Genomic DNA, 24,783 nt, shown 5'->3' on the forward strand with positions numbered 1-24,783 from the left:
AAATCCCAGGAATATGGGTGCCGAGAAATATGATAGAACTGCGTGATTCTTTTTAATGTTATGTATCAATATCATTTTCTATATGCCTTCCCTGGGAAGTGGGGAGAGAGAAGAGATTGAACTGCCCTTTCTGGAGAATCGGGAAGCTCCAAAAAGCCTCAGCGGCATGGTTACCCCTACCCCCATGCCTTCGGAGTGCATGGGGGAGGAGGGAGGAAAGTGAGGGGCAACGAAACACCAGAAAGGTTTTGCTGATACTTCAGAAAGCAAAGTGAGCAGTCTGCTACAATATTTGAGAGAAAAAAGTCGCGCATGGAGACATGAGGAATGGCATCGAGTCTTTATGAAATTATTGTAGAATTTGCAGTATTATTGCAGAAGAAATTGCAGAGGGGTGAAGAAAGTACTAGAAAATACCCATGCTGTTTCTAAAACCACGCCTTTAGAACAACCCCCTTATCCACCTCTATCAGAAGAACCAGAGCGAGGGAGGGAGCTTTCCCCGCCCTCTGACAAAATAATAGCCCAGAGATGATAACGGAAAAGACTAATGAAACAGAGCATTCCCAGCAGGCTAGCTCAAATATACCCGCCCAGCAGGCGGAGTCAGAGGCTGCTCAAGAGGAGGAGCCACAAGGAGCGGCAGGAAACGGCAGGATGGCCGTGCCGGAAGGAGACCCCGAACATAGTGGGGAGAAATTAGAGCCAATACCAAAGCACCTCCTTAAAAGGGCAGGGAAAGGAAGGGGGCTGGCCAAAGCTCCAAAGGCACGCCCCGCAGGGAGACCAGTGACGCGATCCATAACGCGAAGGTCCCAACCCACTGAAGTGGAGATCGGGAATGCCCCCTGCCAAACCGCGCATGCGCAGTCCGGCACAGATGCCGAGTCTGCGCACCTCAAACGTAAAGACAATCCGGAAACGGAGAAAGCAGTCGCGCTTCCTGCTTACTAAAGCAGCCTCTAGCATAAGCGTCATTAGTGCCGAGAGGGATTCATCTCTTAAAGAGGATTATCCCTCTGAATATGCATTTTTAGAGATTTTATCGCAATTCCTGGAAATTGTCAACGTAAGTAAAAATGACTTGGCAGTAACAACAGAGTTACAGCCGATCTGTGAGGCAACATCGCCACTTTGTGGGAAAAACATATTACAGCAGTCCTCCTCATCATTTACATTTATAGAAGCACAGCATGAGGAAAATGATAACATTTTAGCCATTATTGCTAGTGAAGGAATCCCGCTGTCATCATTTAAAACACAAGATTTTTTTGTTCCAAGCTGATAATTCAGCTTTCTGAAATACTGAGTCAAAAGACTGGTTTTCAAAAAATTATTCCTCCTCTTCAAGAAAATGACAATATTCTTCAATTTTCCAGGATCTAATGGATCCTATTTCTACTCCAGTCCCACAATCTCAAGATTTTCCTATAATACCTAGATTTTTTTAAAAACAAAACCAAAGATCAATATGGACCCTTCCTCAAATAAGAGAGGGAGGAACAGATGCTCCTGAAAACATTGAGGATATTGCTGTGCTACCAGTGAGATTTGGAAGAAGGGAGGATGTCCCAAGATGGGAACCAGCGGATAGTTCACTTTTAAAGGATCTATTGGATGCAGTAGAAAAGAAAGGACTTGGTTCTCCATACTTTAAACAATTATTGAAAGGTCTCTTTTGCAGTCATGAAATGATACCATATGATTGCAAATATATACCCTCAACAATATTTACAGACTCAAAATTCATACTATGGAATTCAAGATGGAGAAAAGCCCTCCTTGAATTGAGAAATAAATATGCAAGGGGACTATATGCACATATCACAATAGCCCAGATGGTAGGAGATATCCCATATCACAAACCAGAAACCCAGATATAGATCTACCTCCAGAAGTGCTCCAAGATATTGTAGAAGCAGCTGAAAAGACATTACTGCAAATTCAACCCTCTGGAACCTCAGAAGATATCTACACTGAAATAAGGCAAGGCCCTTCAGAGCCTTTCAGTACCTTTGTGGATCGCCTCACACAAGGAATTGACGGACAAGTGATGGAAGAAAGAGTGGAGCCACACTTGCTTCAAGGCCTTGCTTTTGCGAATACTAATGCAGAATGTTGACGTGCCATCAGTGCTTTGCCTGGATACCCAACAACTGAAGAAATGATAGAGGCCTGCAGTAAGATAAGCACTCCACATGTTGCAAGTGTTACAGCGGAAGAATTTGAAAGGTTACTAGAAGAACAACAAGAAGGATTTAAGAAAATTGTAAAGAGCATGGAATCAGGTTTTCAAAAAGTTAATTGTACAGATATAATAGAAGCAACACTTTTTAAAAGAATATGTTATCAATGTGGAAAGCAGGGACACATAAAAAATAATTGCATATTGCAGAAAAAAGTACTAAGTCTTTGCCCCAGATATCGAAGAAGAAAACATCATCCTAGTCAATGCTTTTCCAAAACAGATGTAGAAGGAAGGCCTCTGGCACTGCTGGGAAACTCCAAAAAGAGTGTGTTGAGCCACTGCGTGGTGACACAAGTGGTGGTAAGGGAAAACCCTCAATACCAATTTCATTGAATTTCTCTAATCAGATCACTGGGGAGTAACAATCTGACTCTCTCAGCAAGATCATTTGTCAATTTCCCAGTGATCCAAATTTATTACCACCAGGTGCACAATGTGAATTGAGGACTTCAAAAATGGTGTGTTTTCTTAATGAGGATCATGCAGTACTCCATACAGGAGTTACTGGGGCATCAAGGAAGAGACAAGATTTTTTTGATAATAGGCAGGGACAGATGTGTTATTTTGGGAGTTATTATTTATCCATATGTTGTCTCTGCAAATTACAATGAAGAATTGACAGTATTAGCTAAAGCCTTACATCCTCCATTGACTCTTCTGGTGAATACATTGATAGCCAAAGTTATTGCTTTGCCTCCACATGCAAATAGTCCAATCAAGTTAAAGACTAGAGTGCGAATTGCATCTGTTAATGAATATACAGAAGTTCATGCTACCTGGGTGAAACAAATAAGCCGTGATCGACCTGTAATCACCTGCAGATTAACATATCATAACAACACAGTCTCGATACAGGGGACAATGGATACAGGCGCTGCTATTACAGTCATTTCACATCTCCTCTGGCCCGGGGAATGGAGTTTAAAAACTCCCTTGAGTGCCCTCTCAGGCATTGGAGGGAACACCTTGTGCCTACAGAGCGAACATCATCATTACAGGGCCAAAAGAAAAGACAGCTATTGTTTGTCCTTTTGTTGTACAGACACCCTTTACAGTATGGGGAAGAGACATTCTATCCCAGTGGGGAATGAGAATTGAAATGGATTTTTGATAGGGGCCTCTGAGGCACTCACCACCTTGAAGCTGACCTGGAAGACAGATGACCCTATTTGGGTGGACCAGTGGCCCCTGGAAAAAGAGAAATCGAGTGCTCTTGAGAAACTAGTCCAAGAACAGTTGCAGAAAGGCCATATTAAGCCAACTGCTAGTCCCTGGAATTCCCCAGTTTTTGTGATTCATAAAAAATCTTCAGGTTCATGGAGACTGATTCATGATTTCAGAAGAATCAATGAGGTCATTGAAGAAATGGGACCCCTTCAACTCGGACTTCCATCTCTTTCGATGATCCCAAGACATTGGCCAATCATGACCTTTGACCTCAAGGGTTGTTTTTTTTAACATTCCACTTCATCCAAAAGACGCTCCTCGATTTGCTTTTTCAGTTCCAAGTATCAACAGAATGAAACCTCTACAGAGATATCACTGGGTGATGCTACCCCAAGGCCTCCACAATTCTCCAAAAATTTGCCAGTGGTTCATAGCATGAACCCTGTCTCCACTGAGAGAAAAACATCCAAAGGCATTGATCATTCATTATATGGATGATCTGCTCATCGCCACTGCAACACAACAGGAATTCGAGAAGACTTGCAGCAGCATGTTTTTAGAAATTCAAAAAGCAAGATTAAAAATTTCAATTTCAAAAATTCAAGAAATTTTGCCATGGAGCTATTTAGGATGGAAGATCACAGCACAAGCAATAAGGCCGCAGAAAATGCAAGTAAGAACTTAAATCAGTAATCTGCAAGAATTACAGCGACGCCTGAGAGAAACCAACCAGGTCAGAACAACTTTGGGAATCACAAATGATGAACTTTCACTGCTTTTTAATCTGCTTAAAGGAGACAATAACATTAGATGTCCCAGAACTCTCACACCTGAAGCTCAATGAGCTCTTGAGAATATCTCCTAAGTTCTACAGAAACAACAAGCCCATCAATTTTCAAGGACTCTCCCCTTTTTCTTAGGAGTGTTAGGGGAGGGTATTCAATTGTATGGTCTTTTATTTCAATAGGACAATTCAGAGAGAGATCCTTTACGGATAATAAGATGGGTATTCTTACCCTCCAGATTCCCTAAAACAATTTGTACTCCATTGGAAATGGCAGCCCAGATAATTATCAGAGCCAGAACTAGATTATTAACAATGACAGGTAAAGATTTCACTACGATTTACCTATCTCTGAAAAAAGATTGCTTAGATTGGGCATTGCAAAAATCAGATGAATTACAGATTGCATTGCTAAATTTCTCAGGAGTCGGTTCAAGTCATTTCTCCAGCCATAAACTGTTGCAGTCCAAATTAAGTTATAAGGAGAAACCAAAACTAAGTGAAGTACCATTAAATGCAATAACTTTATTTACTGATGGTTCAGGAAAACCCCACAAAGCAGTTATAACATGGCAGAATACCACTACAAAGAAATGGAAATCAGATATTCAGATAGTACAAGGCTCACCCCAAATTGTGGAACTGGCTGCAGTGGTCAGAGCATTTCAGTTATTTCAAGAACCCTTTAATCTGATCACAGATTCGGCCTATGTAGCAAATATTGTTAAAAGAATAGAAGGATCTCTTCTGAAAGAAGTAGATAATGAAAATCTGTATTGTTACCTTGTCAATATGCAACAACTAATAGAACAGAGGGAAAATCAGTATTTTGTTTCACATATTAGAGCACATTCTTCTCTCCCAGGGTTTTTAGCAGAAGGAAATGCTCGAGCAGGTAAATTGACTCTGATTATTTCAAACACCGTACCAAATATTTTTGAACAGGCAAAATTGAGTCATGCATTTTTTCATCAGAATGCTCAAGCACTGATGCGCACTTTTCATATTTCAAAAGAGCAAGCAAAAGCCATTATAAATGCTTGCCCAGATTGCCAGTTGGCACAACCTCCTGTGTCTACAGGAGCAGTAAACCCAAGAGGATTGGAGAGTGTGCAATTATGGCAAGTGGATGTCACTAAATATCCATCTTTTAGGAGATTTAAGAATATCCATGTATCAGTAGACACTTTCTCAGGTGCAGTTTTTACCTCTCTTCACACAGTGAAACAGCAAAACATGCATGTAAACATTTCTTACAGGCATTTGCATCCTTGGGTGTACCTAAAGAAATTAAAATGGATAATGGTCCAACATACAAGTGTTGCAGGCAGTCGATTAGTTTTATTTATACAATTTGTTGGTTTGTTCCTGTTGTCCCCCCGCGGTTCTGTGTTGGTTTCACCCACTTGTCAATTATTGTAAACCCTGTCCCCTTTTTCCAGATTGTTCCCCATCCATCACCCTGATCTTGCCCCCGAGCCCTATCAATCCATGTAAACCCCACCTCTTGTTCTAGTTCCTTCCCTGCCTCTCAACCCTTCCTCAAAGCCCCATTGGTGTTGTAACTGCCGTCCCTCCTACGTGTTGTCCCTAGTGGTCCCCAACATTGTAAACCCTCCCCCCAACTCCTCCCCTAAGATGCCCTGATTGGTTCCTGAGTTTGTACCCTCCCCACCTTAAACTGTGTCGCACAGAGGTGCTCCTTGCTCAGTTTGTCCTGCCTTTGACCTTTCCAGTCCCTTCACCGTCCACTGTTCCTGTTCCTTCAATAAATCCGGTTTCTGGGAAGATTCTTGGACTCTGAGCCTCCTCCATTCCTCCACCGAGCACCCACGATGCGCTGAGACCGCAGGGCCTGAAGGCTTAAGGGCTCTGAAGGTTCAGTCTGGGACAAACAGCTCCCAGATCATTCCCCACTCCTGACGCTGCCAGCAGTCAGTGAGGCAGAGCTAGCCAGGGCAGGAAAGGCCGCGGCAGGGGCAGCGTCATACAAGAATTGTGCTCTTGATGAATTTCTGAAAAAATGGGGTATTTATCACACTACTGGCATTTCCCATTCTTCAATGAGTCAAACAATTATTGAAAGAGCACACCATACTTTAAAATCTATCTTAGATAGGCAGGGAAGAAGACAGGCAGAAGCTACACCCCAGATGCGATTGAATAAAGCACTGTAAGTTTTGAACTTTCTGAATAGCTCTTTTGCAGAGCCAATTCCACTGATTATTAATCATTTCTCAAATAGTACCTAGGCAAAACTAAAGGAGAAACTTTTAGTTTTGATTAGAAATTTAGAATCAAAGCAAATTGAAGGTCCATTTCAATTAATAACTTGGGGAAAAGGGTATGTTTGTGTCTCCACAGGTGCAGGACCAAAGTGGGTTCCCACAAAGTGTATGAAACTGTATTGAACTGGGAAACAAGAAGAGGAAGAAGACACCAGAAATCGAGCAGTCAGCACGCAGACGTGATTTCATGTGAAGACAGCATTCAACATCCCAAACACTGAAGAATTAACAACGTGCAAAATTTATGAACTGAGAACTTTAAGAGAGAGGGTTGTTTATTACAGAAGTTTGAGAACTTCTGAGGAAGATAAGGTTTTTGAATAAGATCAGTTAGCCATTTTGTTTGTGCCTTATCTTTTTATTAATTGCCTTAAGCAACACAGTTTTGCTCATGAATCAGTCAAGCAAAAATGTCTGAAGACATTATCTGCTTGACTCATTCATGGTCAAGGAAATACCTGGGCCTGGAAATTACTGCACGGACTGTTGTTCCAGAAAAATTGGAAATTATTGGTAATCCTAAAACTCTAGCAGATCTCCATTCTCTATGTGGGTCACTAAACTGGGTCAGACCATGGTTAGGTCTCACGAATGAAGACCTGAGTTCCCTACTCAATTTATTGAAAGGGGAGAGAGAGCTGCTGTCTCCAAGGGAGCTGACTCCAGAAGCAAAAACTGTAATTGAAAAGGCACAAAAGGCCTTGACAGAAAGACAGGCACACGGCTTCAAACCGGAGCTGCCTTTCAAATTTATTGTCTTCGGGAAATTGCCACACCTACATGGGTTAATATTCCAATGGGCCGAGGGGCAGAGAAATTCACTCTTAATAATAGAATGGATTTTCCTCTCCCATCAAAGACCCAAAACTATCACCAAGCCACAAAAGCTGATGGCTCAGCTGATTCAAAAGGCCAGGGTTAGGCTGCAGGAACTGGCAGGTTGTGACTTTATGTGTAGGCACCTCCCAGTCAGGCTCTCTGGAGAAAGCAGAAACTCCCCTGAGACACTGACCAAAGAGATGTTTGAGCATCTGCTGCAGAGCAATGCTAACCTCCAGTCTGAACAGCTATAGTGGGCAAATTTCAGTTCATGCACCATCACACAAATTGTTTCATGAGGAATACCATCTCATTCCTCATGAGAAAAGGAGCTGAAGGCCACTCAAAGCTCTCACAGTGTTCACTGATGCATCTGGGACATCCCACAAGTCGGTGATGATTTGGAGAAATCCACAGATTCAGCTTTGGGAAGCTGATGTTGAGTTTGTAGAGGGGTCACCCCAGATAGCTGAACTGGCTGTGGTCGTGAGAGCCTTTGAAAAATTTTCAGAACCGATTAATTTGGTTACTGACTCAGCCTACGTAGCAGGAGTGGTGTCCAGAGCGGAACAGGCAGTTCTCAAGGACATTGAGAATGAACATCTCTTTAGATTGCTTTCAAAACTGATTTACTTGGTCTCGAATAGAGAACAACCTTTCTATGTGATGCATATAAGGTCGCATACCCCGTTGCCAGGTGAAATTGCTGTGGGGAACTGGAAGGCGGATTCCCTTGCTGCTCCAGCTGAAAAGGCACGTCTCCCAGATGTGTTCCAACAGGCAAAAATAAGTCACCAGCAATACCATCAAAATGTGCCAGGACTTATTCGTCAGTTCCAGCTGCCACAGGATCAGGCTAAAGCCATCGTGGCTACCTGTCCCAATTGTCAGCTTGAGGCAGTGCCATCATTAGGCCTGGGGGTTAATCCCCGGGGCCTTAAGAGCCGTGAAGTGTGGCAAACAGATACCACTCACATCCCCAGTTTTGGTCGCCTTAAGTATGTACACGTGCGCATTGATACATACTCAGGAGCAGTGTATGCCTCTGCTCATGCAGGAGAAAAGTCTATATATGCCAAACAACACTTAGTACAGGCCTTTTCCATGTTGGGAATCCCTAAAGAAATTAAAACAGATAATGGCCCAGCATATAAGTCCAAGGAGTTCCTGGAATTTGTCCAGCAGTGGGGAGTGAAACACAAAACTGGCATCCCCCATTCCCCCACAGGTCAAGGTGTAATCGAGCGTACACAGCAGACACTCAAACAAGTCTTAGCCAGGCAAGGTAGTGAGGCAGCGTGAATGTCTCCACAACAGAAACTCTGTAAAGCTCTGTTTACCATTAACTTCCTAAACTGCTCATTTGAATACATGAATCCTCCTGTAACTCGGCATTTTAACAGGGGTGATCAGTTTTAATTGTCACAGTGTCCACCAGTTTTAATCAGGGACCCTGAAACTTGGCAAACCAAGGGCCCCTATGAACTTGTTACCTGGGGGTGTGGTTACGTGTGTGTATCCACCCCCACAGGCCCCCGATGGATTCCTCAGAAATGGGTAAAACCTTTTGTTCCAAAGAATCCAGCCCCAGCAAGAAGAGAAGAGAAGCAAGTGGCTGTTGCTTCCAAGAGAAGACGCTGCTGGAGAGAGAGAGAGAAGAAACTTTTCTAGCCTCTGACCAGCATACTTTGGATGTGAATATGTTTTAAAAAAAAAATTCTGTTTCTTTTTTTTTTTTAGAAATAACCTACCTCTTACTCAAATGCATGTTTATCATTTTTGTATAACAGAAAAGTGTAAGGTGTTGTAGTGCATCTAAAAATCTTGGTATCTCCCAAGGGTAAAACTCACCTCTGGTTTGTGTAATGTTAGTTCCTACCTGAAAACCTTCTTTCCCTTCCCCTTCCTATTGGCTGTAACCTCCCTGTATCCCCTAATCACCCCTGCCCCCTGGTATAAGAGGTAAGACCCACAGCATTTCGCTCTCTCTCTTGCCCCAGATGGACGACAGACAGTAAACCCGGGATTATTCCAGGAAGTTTGAGCTTCCTGTGTCTAGATACTTTGAGTCCATGTTGTAGCCACTCCAGGACCCCCTCCGCCGCCTGTGTTCTGAGACAAGCAGGGCTCTCACCACGGGGGTGTGGGACAGAGGGGTCCCACCGGGAGGAGGATTGCAACATATATGTATATATGAATATGAATATATTCACTAAATAGTACACTTTTACTAAATTGTATTCCTTCTGTATCAAATTGCTCTTCAATCCACTAAATTGTATTCTTTTATTAAATTGTATTCTTGTATGCAATTCACTAAATTGTATCATTTTTTTCCTTGTTATTAAACTCCTGTTAACCCAATAGACCTAGTTGTCCAAATTTCAATTTCATTTATAACACTGCCCCTGGGTGAGTTACAGCCACATCGAGAGGGAGGAGGAGATGACCCCACTCATGGCTGCTGCTGGGTCCAGACATTCACTGAGATTAAGCTGAGCCAGCACTTCAGCATCTCTCCCAAAATCACAGAATCACAGAATGCCTTGGTGTGGAAGAGACCTTAAACCTAAGTGAACCTTATCATTTCATCAACTGCCATGGGCAGGGACACCTTCCACTATCCCAGGCTGCTCCAAGCCCCGTCCAGCCTGGCCTTGGACACTTCCAGGGATCCAGGGGCAGCCACAGCTTCTCTGGGCAAGCTCTGATCTCTGCCCAGGTGAGCAGGGACAGGAGCCGAGGGAATGGCTGGAGCTGGGCCAGGGCAGGTCTGGGCTGGAGATCAACAAAAGCTTCTTCCCCCACAGCAGGCTGGGGCACTGCCCAGGCTCCCCAGGGAATGGGCACAGCCCTGAGGCTGCTGCAGCTCCAGGAGCCTTTGGACAGCGCTGCCAGAGATGCACAGGCTGCGATTGTTGGGGTGTCTGTTGTAGTTTAAGGCCTGGCGATGCGGAAGATTTCGGAATGTAACGGAAAGTTAGCAAAAACCCCTCTCTGTTAAGATAGCAAGGCTTCTTGCAATTAGCCAATAGCATCTAAGTGTAACGTAAGCAGATGGGAGTAACACAATGACCCTAGGTTATAAAAGGTCAAATTCTCCTGCAATAAACGCTCTTGCTTCGCCATCCATCACATTGATGTCTTGTGGGTAGATTGGCCAGGGTGGCCAGGGGGGGAGGCCACGGTGCTGGCTTCTGAATTGGGGTGTTTGCCTTGCTTGGAAAACCTACAATTGGTGCCGAAAACCCGGGAAGAAAAGCGGGAAAAAAATCCAGAAAGCGAGGAATCCCTGAAAAAACAGGAGCAGAGGTCAGGACAGGCTGGACCCTTCCTGACGAGGGAGACGTCCCTGCATCTTGAACGACGATGGAATCACTGATAAAGGTCGTATCTGAACTATATAAGCAGTGGGGTGTAGACTGTAAATCTAAAGATTTGTGCTTGCTGTCACACAGCTTTTACAAATGGGTATTATAGAACAGCCAGTGGACATTCTTCACCCTGAGGTGTGGGAGAAATGTACCAGAGCTCTGGCTAATGAAACTGTAGATTCTGATAATATGAAACATTTTAAGTTGTGGGGGAAGGTCGTTAAGGCCTTGAAAAAAGCTAGACAAAAGCAAGAAACCTGGACAGCAGCAAAAAGCTGTCTGTTGGTCACCCCAAAACTAGGAGTTAGTGCTACAACACAAACTTTAGAGCCCCCAGATGAGAGCAGCTCAGCTGAGCAGAAGGGGACACAGGAGGACGATATGCCTCCTAAAACCCCAGACCCTAAGCCGCCCTCAGAAGGGCAACAGAAAGCAAGAGATTTTTGGAAAAATTTAACAGAAGAAGCCAGAAATGTAGCAAAGAAAGTAAGGGGAGACACATCCCCCCTTGGACTTAAAGATGGCGCTGAGAAAAATGTTACGGAGCAGGAAAAATATGTCTTTAACAAGGAACAGAAGCTGGCCTTGGAAGATGGGTACAGTCGGAGGGTTGAGAGAGATAAGAAATGTAGAGAAGAAAGCGGAGGATGCGTGCAGAATGCTTGGAATGCAAAGGCAGTGGAAAGGAGGGGGAGCAAAGGGCGGGTCAGAGCCTGGAGTGAGGGGCGGAGGGAAAGGTGGGGTGAAAGGCGGGGTGGAGGCGGAGTGGAACCAGGGGGGAGGGAACAGCCCGCCCACAGGGGTGGTAGGCGGGGCCGAAGCCCAACAAAAAGGCACGGCAAACAGGAAGTAGCCAGCCAGTCGAGCTCTGACTCTGACGGAGATAGTAGTGATGAATGCTCAGAGCCTGACTCCTCAGAAGAGGAAACAATAAAGATAAACAAGAACACCCCCCCCAACATTAAAAAAGAACTGAGAGAGGACACCCCTCTCACAGACTGGGGACAAATAAGAGCAGAATGTGCCACCTGGGTTGCCCCAGATGCGTTAGTATTCCCAGTCAGGGTGTCTGAGGCGGGGCAGAGGGTTTACTCACCAATAAATCCTAAAGAAGTTAAAGCGATTGTTAAAGCAGTTTCAGAAAAAGGGCTTAATTCAGCCATGGTCACCTCCCTTATCGATGGTCTTTTTGGAGGTGACGACCTGCTCCCTTTTGATATAAAACACACTTGCAGAATGTTTTTTGATGGAGCAGGGATGATTGTTTTTAAACAAGATTGGGAAGACAACTGTGCCAGATACCTAGCCCGAATAACTGGGGCAGACCATCCATTACATGGTTCCAGCCTGCCACGATTAATGGGCACAGACCCAGCCATGACTACACCTCAGGCACAAGCCCAGAGTATGCGAGCCCATGAAGTTATGATAACCACTCGTGCAGCCAGAGAAGCTATTCGCTTGGCCTCTAGAGTAGTTGCTAAGCCATCACCGTGGGCCACAATAAAACAAAGAGAGAGTGAGAGCTTTACAAAATTTGTAGACCACCTTCAGGTAGCTGTTGACTCCTCTTCCCTTCCCCCAGAGGAAAGGCAAAAGGCCCAGTCAGGGCAGACTGCTTACGACAGCAGTGCAATTCAACAACCAAAGAAATTCTCTGATCACTATCAGCAGGGGCAAATATTGCAGAGATGATTAAACATGTTGCAAGGGAGGAGCAGGCAGTTCCGATTCAAACTGAAATCTGCACAGCAGTTGCTAATGTGATGGCATGTTTCAAATGCGGTCAGGCAGGTCATGTTGCTGCAAATTGCAAAAAAGGAGGGTCCCTGGCAATGCCCACCTCACAGCAGAGCCAGTTTAAAGGACTATGCTGGGCCTGTGGAAAAAAGGGGCACCTTGCCAGAGAATGCAGATCCAAGGCTCAGGGAAACAGGAGGGGGAGAGGACAGCAGGGCCGCATCCAGTTCTCTCCCACTTGGGATGCGAGGCGGCCCAGCTATGCCAATCCTACAAGAACCGAGCTGCTCCCGAACCCAATACCCCCCCGAGAGGCGACCATTTTCATAACCCAGCCAGTTGCTCAGCTGTCCTGGGGTGACTTTATGATACTGGTATCCCCAATCGTCTGGTTTATGTTATATATTAAGTTCTGCACCTTTAAGACTGGCTTTGAGAGCAAGAGAGAGGGAAGAAGAAGCGCGCAGTGTGTTAAAGAAAAACATCACTCCCACACACCCGGCTCCTGGACTGTGGTGTCTGCAGCACAGACAGACAGCGGGACAGAGCTTCTCTCTGGCTTTTAGTTAGTTTTAGCTAGCTGAGGCAGAGGAGTTCCCTGGACCTTTGTTTTTTTCCAGTTTTCTTGGATCTGTGCAAGCCTGCTCCGGACTGAACACCCAGCCAAACCCCAGGAGCTCACGCCTGTGGCCCACCGGGGCCTGGGCCTCGGCACTTTTCCAGCGCCGGAGGGACTGATAAGAACCTGAGCGAGCCGAGCTACACCACATGAAAAAAAGACTTTTCTTCCTAGACTTACCATCCCATCGAACAGCAAGAGGTTTTATTATTTAATATTACTCAATTTCTGTTAAATAAACAGCTTTTTCCATTTCTCTCCATGGAATTTTTTTCCTTTTCCCAGACCCGTTGGTGGGGAGGGGCATTTCCCTGTGGAGATCCCCATTTGGAGTTTTCCTTCCTGATTTGCCCTAAACTAGGACATCAGCCAACCCTGCGTTATCTGCCTCAGGGACAGCAGGGATCACACTTGGGGGACATGACCCCAGGGTGGCCCTCGCTGTAAGGTGTGACAACCCACCAGTTGTATGGGGGATCTGCACTCTTTATGACATCTCAGGTGATCAAAGTATCCCCTCTGGGTCCATCAGTGTTCCTTTTCTAATTGATTCTGGGGCAGATGTCACAGTCATTCTGGAAACAAATTTGCCTCCTCTCTGGAAACTAGAAGATGCCCCCATGGTGGGCGGGGTTGGAGGGTTGTCACGGGCTCGGAGAAGCGCACAGCTAATAGCCATTACACTCCACACAGAAAAAGGGCCAGAAAAAACTATTGCCCTCTTCCCGTGTGTCATGATAGGAATCCCAGCATTGCTGGGGAGAGATGCCCTAGCCTTGCTAAAAGCCAGGGTGACAAATTTACCTTAAGGGCCACTGCTGCATACCTGCTGCCACCAATCAGGCTTTCCTGAAAATCATCCGACCTGGTGTGGGTCGAGCAGTGGCCCCTGTCCAAGCCTCGATTAGATGCCTTTCTTGAGTTAGTTAACCGTGAATTACAACAAGGTCACATAGAGCCATCTACCAGCCCGTGGAATACTCCTGTTTTTGTAATCCCTAAGTGATCCAGAGAAGGATTTCACCTCCTCCACGATTTACGTGAAGTGAATAAGAAAATTCAACCCATGGGACCTGTTCAAACATTGTTACCTATGAACTCTATGGTGCCGGAAGGCCAATCCTGTGCTGTTCTTGATATCAAAGACAGTTTCTTTTCTATACCCCTACATGAAGAAGACAGGGAGCGGTTTGCTTTCTCAGTGGTGTTTCCAAACAGCCAGCGCCCCAACCTACGCTTTCAGTGGAAAGTGCTGCCTCAGGGAATGGTCAACTCACCTACAGTCTGCCAAATCACAGTCGACCGAGCGCTGGCACCGATTCGTCATAACAACTCAGCTGTGACCATCATCCAGTGCATGGACGACATCCTGATTGCTGCACCCTCAGGAGGTCAGGTAGACCGGTTAGTGTCAACAATCACAGAGACTCTAAAAGCAAATGGCTTTGAAATTGAAAGTGCAAAAATAAAAAAGGGGCCATGTGTAACCTTTTTGGGGGTAGGGATCACAGATTCTTACATATCCCCTCCCCAGATAAAGATCCGTCGGGACATCAAAACGCTCCATGACGTGCAGCAGCTGGTGGGATCCCTGCAATGGCTCCGCAACATCGTCCTAATCCCACCTGAGAAGATGACCCCCCTGTATGATCTCCTGAGAGGGAAAAATCCATGGGAACACAAAGCCCTGACAGCAGAAGCAATGGACTCTCTTGACTTTATCGAACAGCAAGTATCTGTAAGTTCTCTCGCCAGGTGGAAGCCCCAGGTACCACTCGATCTGTACGTGCACTTCACAAAGGGAGGGGGGGTAGGAGCACTGGCTCAAGGCCCCCCAGAAAAAGCCCACCCAAATACAGTGGATAGTCCTGGGATAACAGACATGTGCATTTTCCCCAGGAGCTGAATACCTCAGCAGCCTCATTATGAAAGGCAGAAAACTTGCCCTGAAACATCTTGGTATTGAGCCAGCAAAAATATTCCTGCCTTTTCACAAGCAACTCTCTACACAGTCAACAATGATGTCAGAATACCTGGTGACAGCCCTAGTTGGGTTCGGCGGAGAGATTCAGTATTCTGCAAAGCCCCCTTGGACTCAGATGCTAGCTGTTGTCAACATGGACCTACCACAAAAAGTCATGGACCAGCCCCAGCCAGGACCAACAGTTTTCACAGATGCATCCTCAACAACCTCCACTGCGGCTGCAGTGTGGCAATCAGAGGACGAGTGGCACTGTGTCAAAGCGACTGATCATACACTCTCAGTACAGCAACTGGAAGTAGCAGCTGTGGTACTGGCATGCGGACTGTTTCAAACAGAGCATCTTAACATTGTAACTGATTCAATGTTTGTAGCCAAGCTTTGCCTGGCTATGTCAGGACCCGGCATATCAACATCTACAGCAGCTCTGATGCTAGAAGAAGCGCTCTCCTCTCGAAAAGGTACCATTATCAGTCATCCATGTTGACAGCCACAATCCAATTAAAGGGTTCTTCCAAGTCGGCAACGACAAGGCAGATGCTGCCGCAAAAGGATTGTGGACCCTACAAGAAGCTCGTCAGCTACACGAAACCGTGCACATCGGAGCCAAAGCACTAGCAAAGAGATGTGAAATCTCAGTTGCTGATGCAAAACATGTAGTAGCTTCCTGCCCTCACTGCCAAAAAGCACCACTGTGGTCCTGTGGAATCAACCCCAGAGGCCTAAAAGCCTCAGAGATATGGCAAACAGACTTTACATTGTGCCAGCTGTTGAAACCCCGAGCATGGCTTGCAGTAACAGTGGATACATACAGCGGAATGATTGTTGCCACGCAGCACCTGAAAACCAACTCCAAAGCAACTCTCCAGCATTGGCTAACAGCCATGGCTTGGCTCGGCATCCCCAAGCAAATTAAAACGGACAATGATGCAAATTTATCTCAAAGCTGAGCCAGGAATTTGCCTCCAAATGGGGTATCATGCTAGTACAAGGCATCCCGTACAATAGCACAGGACAAGCCATCGTTGAGCGAGCAAACCAAACCTTGAAAGCCAAGCTAGAAGTGTTAGCAAAGTCAGAAAGCTTTAACAATTCCATTCCCCAGGCAGACCAAGCGCGCTTGCTAGCAACTGCACTGTTAGCACTGAACCAATTCCCTAGGGGAGATGAAATAAACAGTCCCTCCCAAAAACACTGGGCCACTCGAGCTCTAGAAGAGGGCCCGCAGGTCATAATCAGAAATGAGTTGGGGGAGTGGGAGCAAGGTTGGAGATTAGTACTCACAGGGAGAGGGTACGCTGCAGTGAAGAGAGATAGTAAAGTGAAGTGGTGTCCACTTAAGTCAATAAAACCAGACCTTAAAAATGAAACTGACAAAAACTCTGAAGTTTTGTTTGCAGGACCTGATCATTGGGCTCCCGCGTGATGCATATGCTCCACTTCCAGAGGGACGCGATGAACCACCAGACAACCTGAAGACGCCCAAAACTCCTGAGCCTGTGAAACCCAAGCGACAACAACTTTTGTGTGTAATCTTGTTTTCAAGATTACAAGATTTTCAAGCACTTGTTAGCAGCAAGCAGGTTGGTGCAGAATATAACTCACATCAACCGTTCAGGTGGATCTTACACCGTGCCTCAAACTATGTGATCCAAGAAGTAGTCACAGCAGGCACCCCAAGGTTCTTTGTGCTCATCCAAGACATTTTCCCTGGTATAGTAACTCATAACATCCACCCTCACTTTGAGCTGTACCAGTCATACTGGTGCCCAGCCTCTAACCCAGGCAAAGACTACTGCCGCCAGCCAGGGTATTGGTTTTGTGGCTATTGGGGATGTGAAACAATAGTCCTGAGTAACAGGTGGGCACCACCAAAAGCAGACGAGTTTCTGCAAGTAACCTGGGGTCCAGCAGGCTGTATGCGTCCCAAGTTTAACTCTATAGGGCAAGTGTTTTATGGCTTTTATGATGATCAATCTAAAGTTTGTCACCAAATGGTCATGCAGGTTCTGCAGCCAGCAGATGTGGGCTGGACCACCGGAAGAATGTGGTCGGTATTTTTGCACAAACTTGGTAAAAATCCCGGTGAAGTAGTACAAATTATCTGGCTCCCAGTTATAATGCCTGAAGCAGTTGGTCCCAACCTTGTAGTACAGGCTGAGAACCCACGATCTAATAGTCTATACCTGCAGCATAAGCAAGAGGCTTCTCCCCAAAGATCTGAAGCCGCTGCTTTCGATTCGCTCTATCGAATGTTAGATGCCACCTTTTTACCTCTAAATCAATCCAACCCTAATGCCACAGAATCCTCCTGGCTGTGTTATGACACACAGCCCCCTTACTATGAGGCAGTGGCCCTTAATAACCGGCCGCTGTGGGTTAATGCAGAAGCCCCAGTCAAGTGTCGCAGTGAGCCACCTTCTCGCAGAATCACCATCAGCCACATGACAGGGCAAGGGTTTTGTGTAGGCGAAGCCACTGTTGTTGATAAAAAAGTTTGTGTGACCATCGTGCGAGTAGACAAATCCAAGAAATGGGCAATCGCCCCCTTGTCTGGCCTGTGGGTTTGTAACCGCAGTGGGCTAAGCCCTTGCATTTATACCCAAAGCTTAAATTCCTCTGTTGACTTTTGTGTATTAGCTGTTATCATTCCCAGAGTCCTTTACCACTCCAAAGAAGAAATGAACCAGTACCTTGAGCGAGCAGGCCGCCTTCAGAAAAGGGAGCTGTTGACAGGACTGTCAATAGCAATGCTGCTCGGCTTGGGAGCGACCAGTGCAGTCACGCGTGTCTCCGCTCTGGTAACCCAGAGTCAGAGCCTCTCTCAGCTACAAATGACTGTAGATAAAGATCTACAGAGAATTGGGAAATCCATATCCTTTCTAGAAAAATCAGTATCCTCACTCTCTGAAGTTGTTTTGCAAAACAGGCGGGGTCTCGACCTTCTGTTCATGCAGCAAGGAGGCCTCTGCATTGCCCTGAAAGAAGAGTGCTGCTTCTATGCTGACCACACCGGAGTAGTGAGAGACACCATGGCAGAACTACGAGACAGGCTGTCTCAGCGAAAAGCAGAAAGAGAAGCTCAGCAAAACTGGTTCCAATCCTGGTTCGATCAAGCTCCGTGGCTAACCACCCTGGTGTCTACCCTGATTGGACCAGTTGTGATGATTTTACTCGTGTTAATTTTTGGACCATGTATTTTGAATAAGCTTGTGTCCTTTGTTAAAAACCGATTAGAAAGAGTTAACATTTTGTTTATAGAAAGGCAGCAAATGTTTTAAAGTATACTTAGTCATTGCATGTGTTTTATATTTACCAATGAAAATTGTAGTATCTATTTTATAAGTTTTTAGTTTTTAGTTAAGTAGAATGTATTATATATTTTACTCAATTTTATATTATTTACTTTTAAAAACTTTTTAATATAGATAAATAGATAAAGTGCTTAGAGATACATATATAAAATAACATTAGAATTTCAAAGACTAATACACCTTATATTTTAGGAAATTAGTTAGTTATAGAGAGGGGGGAAATATGTTGTAGTTAGGGCCTGGCGCTGCGGAAGAATTTGGGATGTAACGGAAAGTTAGCAGACCCCCTCTCTGCTAAGATAGTAAGTTCTCTTGCAATTAGCTAATAGCACCTAGGTGTGACGTATGCAGATGGGAGTAACACAGTGAACCCAGGCTATAAAATGTTAAGTTTCCCTGTAATAAATCGCCATTTTCGCCATCCATCACATTGATGCAGTGGGAGGTGGAACGCGCGGTTGGGATAGCCGCCTGTGCTGGAGCGAGTCAGGGTGCTTATCTTCCTTTAAACCCAACAAAATACCACAAAATTCTACAAAATACTACAACATACCAAAATAATCCCACAAAAGTGAAAAATAATCTCACAAAATTCCACAAACCTCCCACAAAATTCCCTAAATCTTCTCAAAACACTACCAAATTCCAGAAAAATAAAAAAAAAACTTTACCAATTTCTACACAATCTAAAAACATCTCCTCAAAATTTTTCAAGTCTCCTGAAAATCTCACCAAATTCCAGAAAATTCAACAACATTCCAGAAAAAATCTATAAAATTCCAGAGAAACCTTACCAAATTCCCATAATCTTCTCAAAACCCTACCAAATTCCAGAAACATCCAACAAAATCTCTTGCAATTTCCAAAAAATTCCACTAACATCACACAAAATCTCTAAAAATTTCCACACAATCTTAGAAAATCTTCTCAGAATTCTTCAAGTCTCCTCAAAATCCCACAAAATTCCAGAAGAAATACCACAAAATTACGCAAACATTCAACAAAATTCCACAAAAATCCCACAAAATTCCCTAAATCTTCTCAAAACCATAACAAATTCCAGAAACACCCCACAAAATCCCCACAGATTTCCACACAATCTAAAAAAATTCTTCAAAAGTCCTCAAGTCTCCTCAAAATCTCACCTAATTCTAGAAAATTCCACAACATTCCAAAAAAATGCATAAAATTCTAGAAAAACCCTACCAAATTCCGATAATCTTCTCAAAACCCTACCAAATTCCAGAAACATCCCAAAATCCCTTTGCAAATTTCCACACAATCAAAGAAAATCTCCTGAAAATTCTTCAAGTCTTCTCAAAATCTCACCAAATTCCAGAAAATTCAACAACATTCCAGAAAAAGTCTATAAAATTCCAGAGAAACCCTACCAAATTCCGTAACTCTTCTCAAAACCCTACCAAATTACAGAAGCATCCAACAAAATCTTTACAAATTTCCACACAATCAAAGAAAATCTCCTCAAAATTCTTCAAGTCTCCTCAAAATCTCACCAAATTCCAGAAAATTCCACAACACTCCATAAAAATCCATTAAATTCCAGAGAAACCTTACCAAATTCCCTAACTCTTCTCAAAACCCTACCAAATTCCAGAAACATCCCACAAAACCTTTAAAAATTTCCAGGCAATCTAAGAAAAATACCTCAAAATTCTGCAAGTTTCATCCATATCCAACAAAGATCCAGAAAAATCCATTAAATTCCAGAAAAACCCTACCAAATTCCCATAATCTTCTCAAAACCCTACCAAATTCCAGAAACATCCAAGAAAACCTTTAAAAATTTCCCGGCAATCTAAGAAAAATACCTCAAAATTCAGCAAGTTTCATACATATCCAACAAAGATCCAGAAAAATCCATAATATTCCAGAGAAACCCAACCAAATTCCCTAACTCTTCTCAAAACCCTATCAAATTCCAGAAACATCCCACAAAATCTCTTGCAATTTCCAAAAAATTCCACAAACATCACACAAAATCTCTAAAAATTTCCACACAATCTTAGAAAATCTCCTCAAAATTCTTCAAGTCTCCTCAAAATCTCACCAAATTCCAGAAAATTCCACAACATTCCAAAAAATCCATTAAATTCCAGAGAAACATTACCAAATTCCCATAATCTTCTCAAAACCCTAACAAGTTACAGAAACATAAAACAAAATCTTTACAAATTTCCACACAATCAAAGAAAATCTCCTCAAAATTCATCAATACTCCTCAAAATCTCACAAACTTCTAGAAAATTCTACAACAGTCCAAAATATTCCCACAAAATTCCACAAACATCCCACCAAATTCCCATAATCTTCCCAAAACCCTACCAAATTCCAAAAACATCTCACAAAATTCCCTAACTTGTCAAAACCCTATCAAATTCGAGAAATATCCCACAAAACCTTTACCAATTTCCACACAATCTAAGAAAATCTCCTCAAAATTCTTCAAGTCTCCTCAAAATCTCACCAAATTCCAGAAAATTCCACAACATTCCAAAAAATCCATAAAATTACAGAGAAACCTTACCAAATTCCCTAACTCTTCTCAAAACCCTACCAAATTCCAGAAACAACCCAAAAAACCTTTTCAAATTTCCACACAATCTAAGAAAATCTCCTCAAAATTCTTCAAGTCTCCTCAAAATCTCACCAAATTCCAGAAAATTCCACAACATTCCAAAAAATCCATAAAATTACAGAGAAACCCTACCAAATTCCCTAACTCTTCTCAAAACCCTACCAAATTACAGAAACATCCCACAAAATCTCTTCCAATTTCCAAAAAATTCCACAAACATCCCACAAAATCCCAAAAAATTCTTCTTAAAATCCTTACTGAATTACAGAAACACCCCACAAAATCCCCACAAATTTCCAATCTTAGAAAATCTCTTCAGAATTCTTCAAGTCTCCTCAAAATCTCACCAAATTCCAGAAAATTCAACAACATTCTAGAAAAAAATCTATAAAATTAGAGAGAAACCTTACCAAATTCCCTAAACCTTCTCAAAACCCAACCAAATTCCAGAAACATCCCACAAAACTTTTACAGATTTCCACACAATCTAAGAAAATCTCCTCAAAATTCTTCAAGTCTCCTCCAAATCCCACATAATTCCTCAAAATTTCACAATATTCCAGAAGAAATCCCACAAAATTCCGCAAACATTCCATAAAATTCCACAAACATCCCACAAAATTCCAGAAAAATCACATAAAATTCCACAAACATATCACAAAATTTGTAAATCTTCTCAAAACCTTACCAAATTCTAGGAACATCCCACAAAATCTCCAGAAATTTCCACAAAATCAAAGAAAAATCCCTCAAAATTTTTCATGTCTCCTCAAAATCCCACAAAATCTCACAAAATTCCGCAACTTTCCAGAAACATCTGACAAAACCTTTACAAATTTCCACACTGTCTAGAAAAATACGTAAAAATTCTTCATGCCTCCCCAAAATCCCTCAAAATTCCATAAAAATCTGACAAAATTATTTAAATTTTTTCAAAATTCCAGATTTTCATAAACATCCCACGTAATCTCCATATCTTAGAAAATTCCTGGAAAATCCCCAAAAATTCCAGAAACATCCCACAAAATCTCCACAAATTTCCCCTAAATCCCAGAAAAATCCCTCAAAATTTTTCAAGTCTTCTCAAAATCCCACAAAATTCCACAACATTCCAAAAAAATTTACAAAATTCCAGAAACATCCCACAAAAGTCTTTAAATTTTCTCAATATGCCAAAAAATTCAGCAAAAATCCCTCCAAATTCAAGATAATCCCACAAAATTCAAGAAAAATCCCACAAAATTCTTCAAGTCTCCTCAATATCTTACAAAATTCCAGAAAAATCCCACAAAATATTCCCAATGTCCCGCAAAATTCCACAAAAGTTCCAGAAAATTCCACAAATATCTCACAAAATTCCAGTAAAATCAGATGAAATTGTTAGCGTTCAGGAACACAAATAATCACAAATGATTATATGCAGGTGCTTTATTAAGAGATCTGGGTGTCAGGGGTACACATACCCAAATCTAACCCATCTTGGTTTTGAGTTGAACATATTTTTATACTCTAGCATTATATAACTTACATATTAATTATTAAACTTACATTGTTCTATTGTATGCATTGTTTTTACCCAAGCTTGGATTTCTCCTGATCCCCCCCCCAGCCCCCTAACATTGTTCCTCGTGTTCTTTAAACAATAATTATATCCAGTCATATCTAACAATTGTATCATGATCATCTACTGATTACACAGGTGCAGTTTGACCTGATCTTTAACAAGTACAAGGCCTAACATTTCCCAGGGCCAACTTTTCCAAGGCCTTTCCAAACCTAACTAACTTTCTAAGTCCCCGAATTTTCTAACATTTTGAGACCTTTTACTATCACTTACAGGACTTGTGTGCTCCAGAGCACTCACCAGCCTTGTTGCCCTTCTCTGGACACGCTCCAGCCCATCCATGGCCTTCCTCAATTGGGGGCCCAGAACTGGACACAGCACTCGAGGTGCTGCCCAACCAGTGCAGAGTAGAGGAGAGGAATCCCTGCCCTGCTCCTGCTGGCCACACTGTTCCTGATCCAGGCCAGGAGCCATAGGCCTTCTTGGCCACCTGGGCACACTGCTGGCTCATGCCCAGCCTGCTGTCCATCAGTGCCCCAGGCCCCTTTCTGCCTGGCTGCAGTCCAGCCACTCTGTCCCCAGCCTGCAGCACTGCAGGGGTTGTTGTGGCCAAAGTGCACAACCTGACACTTGGACTTGTTAAACCTCACCTTGTTGGATTTGGGCCCTGGATCCAGCCTGTCCAGCTGCCTGTGCAGAGCCCTCCTACCCTGCAGCACATCAACACTCCCAGCCAACTTGGTGTCACCACGGTTCCATGGGGCCCTAGAGTGTCACAATGGTCTCCAGGATTCCATGAAGCCTCCCAGCAATCCAGTTTTGGATCATACTGGGAGTGACTGGACTCATACTGGGAGTATCTGAGAATGACTGGGAACATACCATGAACATCGTCCCCCATACTGGGGGTGACTGGGAGAAACTGGGAGCATGCTGAGAGCCAGTGGCATCATACTGGGACTGACTGGGTTGATCTAGTCCGAGGTAAATGGGACCATCGTGGGAGTGCTGCCATGTAACAAGGATCATACTGGAGCTTACTGTACTCATACTGGTGTTGAAAGGGAACAGCTGGGATCTCTGAACACCAAAGGTTTTTTTCCTGCTCACTGAAGAAGGAGCTTCCCAGTGTCCATGTGTGAGGGGACCTTCACCTGAACCAGATGCTGTTAGGAGAAAAAGCTGCCTCTGCTGGAAAATCCCACACAACAAGTCAATGTCAAGAGAGAGCATTTTACTTTCATAACTTCCCTCCTGGAGCCATGTCGTTCTGATTGGGAACAGCTAGAAAGAACGGCACTGGACTCTCCAGGGAGTCACAACTCGAGAATTCCTCAGTTTATTGCTTCAGCCTGTCTTATAGACAGATACGTGGAAAGGTACAGAAAAGAAACTCTTATTGGTTAACAAAGTGCTACATCACCATCATTGGTCAGTGGCACACAACCCCTCTGACTCCCTCCTGCAAGGGAAAACAAGAGACTGCAAAACAACACCTGCAAGGCTGTTTAGTGTCCCTGAGAATTGTTTTAATTCCTTCTCATATTTTTCCCAAGATACTTTCTCAGGCAGCCTGAGGAGCCATGCGGCCTGCAATTTGTACAGGCACTGTGGTTCAGATTTAGCATCCATAGAGCCACAGTCCTTTTGGATCACACAGCAAGCATGAAAACAGCACAAAATACAAGGCTGTGTCCAGTTTTTGGCTAGACGAGCAAACAGAGGGAGTGCCAGGGTCCGCTGCCACAGACTCTCCTCCTGGGGAACAGAACCTCCCCAGGCTCCATTCCAAATGCTGTGCACACCCTGCTGGCTACAAACAACCCCTTTTTTAAGAAGTTGTTGGCAGGAACATTCCCAAATAAATGGCATCTTAATAGCAATTTTCATTCAAAATCACCTCCGTTCCAAAGGAAGAACAGAAAGCCCAGAGCAATCCCAAAGGCACATATGGTGCACCTGGGGAAATCCTTGATTTAGGGGCCCAGTGGGTTAAAAAATACCCATAAGAAGCCACAGAGTCCTAAGTGCAAATTGCAACAACCATTTGCTGGATCATTTTGGCTGTGCTGCACACGCCTGCAGACTGTCTGTCCCCCTGCAAGGACAGAAGGACACCCATCAGGGGCTGGGCTGGCTGCTGAGAATGCCTCAGGCAGGAGGATCCTCAGGCAATGAGCAGGTGCCCAGAGCCGCTCTGACACTGAGGCCTCTGTGCCCCACAGCAACAGGAACACCACAAGGACACGGCAACGTTCCTGTGACATCACAGCAGCAGCTCCCCCAAAA

General features: G+C 44.0%; 2 long non-coding RNA genes and 1 pseudogene across 2 annotated transcripts; 2 read left to right on the top strand and 1 right to left on the bottom strand.

The window, feature by feature from the left end:
- LOC111944703 (uncharacterized) overlaps positions 1-24,783 on the top strand; it is a 224,935-nt pseudogene that overhangs the window by 97,205 nt on the left and 102,947 nt on the right.
- Positions 883-23,205, bottom strand: LOC147646990 (uncharacterized). The gene is made up of 3 exons (XR_015281686.1): positions 23,145-23,205; positions 14,317-16,517; positions 883-6,214 (listed from the first exon to the last, which is right to left on the bottom strand). It is a non-coding gene; the product is annotated as an uncharacterized LOC147646990 (long non-coding RNA).
- On the top strand, positions 6,202-18,759 carry LOC147646991 (uncharacterized). Its single transcript, XR_015281685.1, has 2 exons — positions 6,202-12,769; positions 13,409-18,759. It is a non-coding gene; the product is annotated as an uncharacterized LOC147646991 (long non-coding RNA).

This window comes from Cyanistes caeruleus, unplaced genomic scaffold (genome assembly GCF_971803275.1).
Source record: "Cyanistes caeruleus unplaced genomic scaffold, bCyaCae1.hap1.1 HAP1_SCAFFOLD_69, whole genome shotgun sequence".
NCBI lineage: Eukaryota > Metazoa > Chordata > Aves > Passeriformes > Paridae > Cyanistes > Cyanistes caeruleus.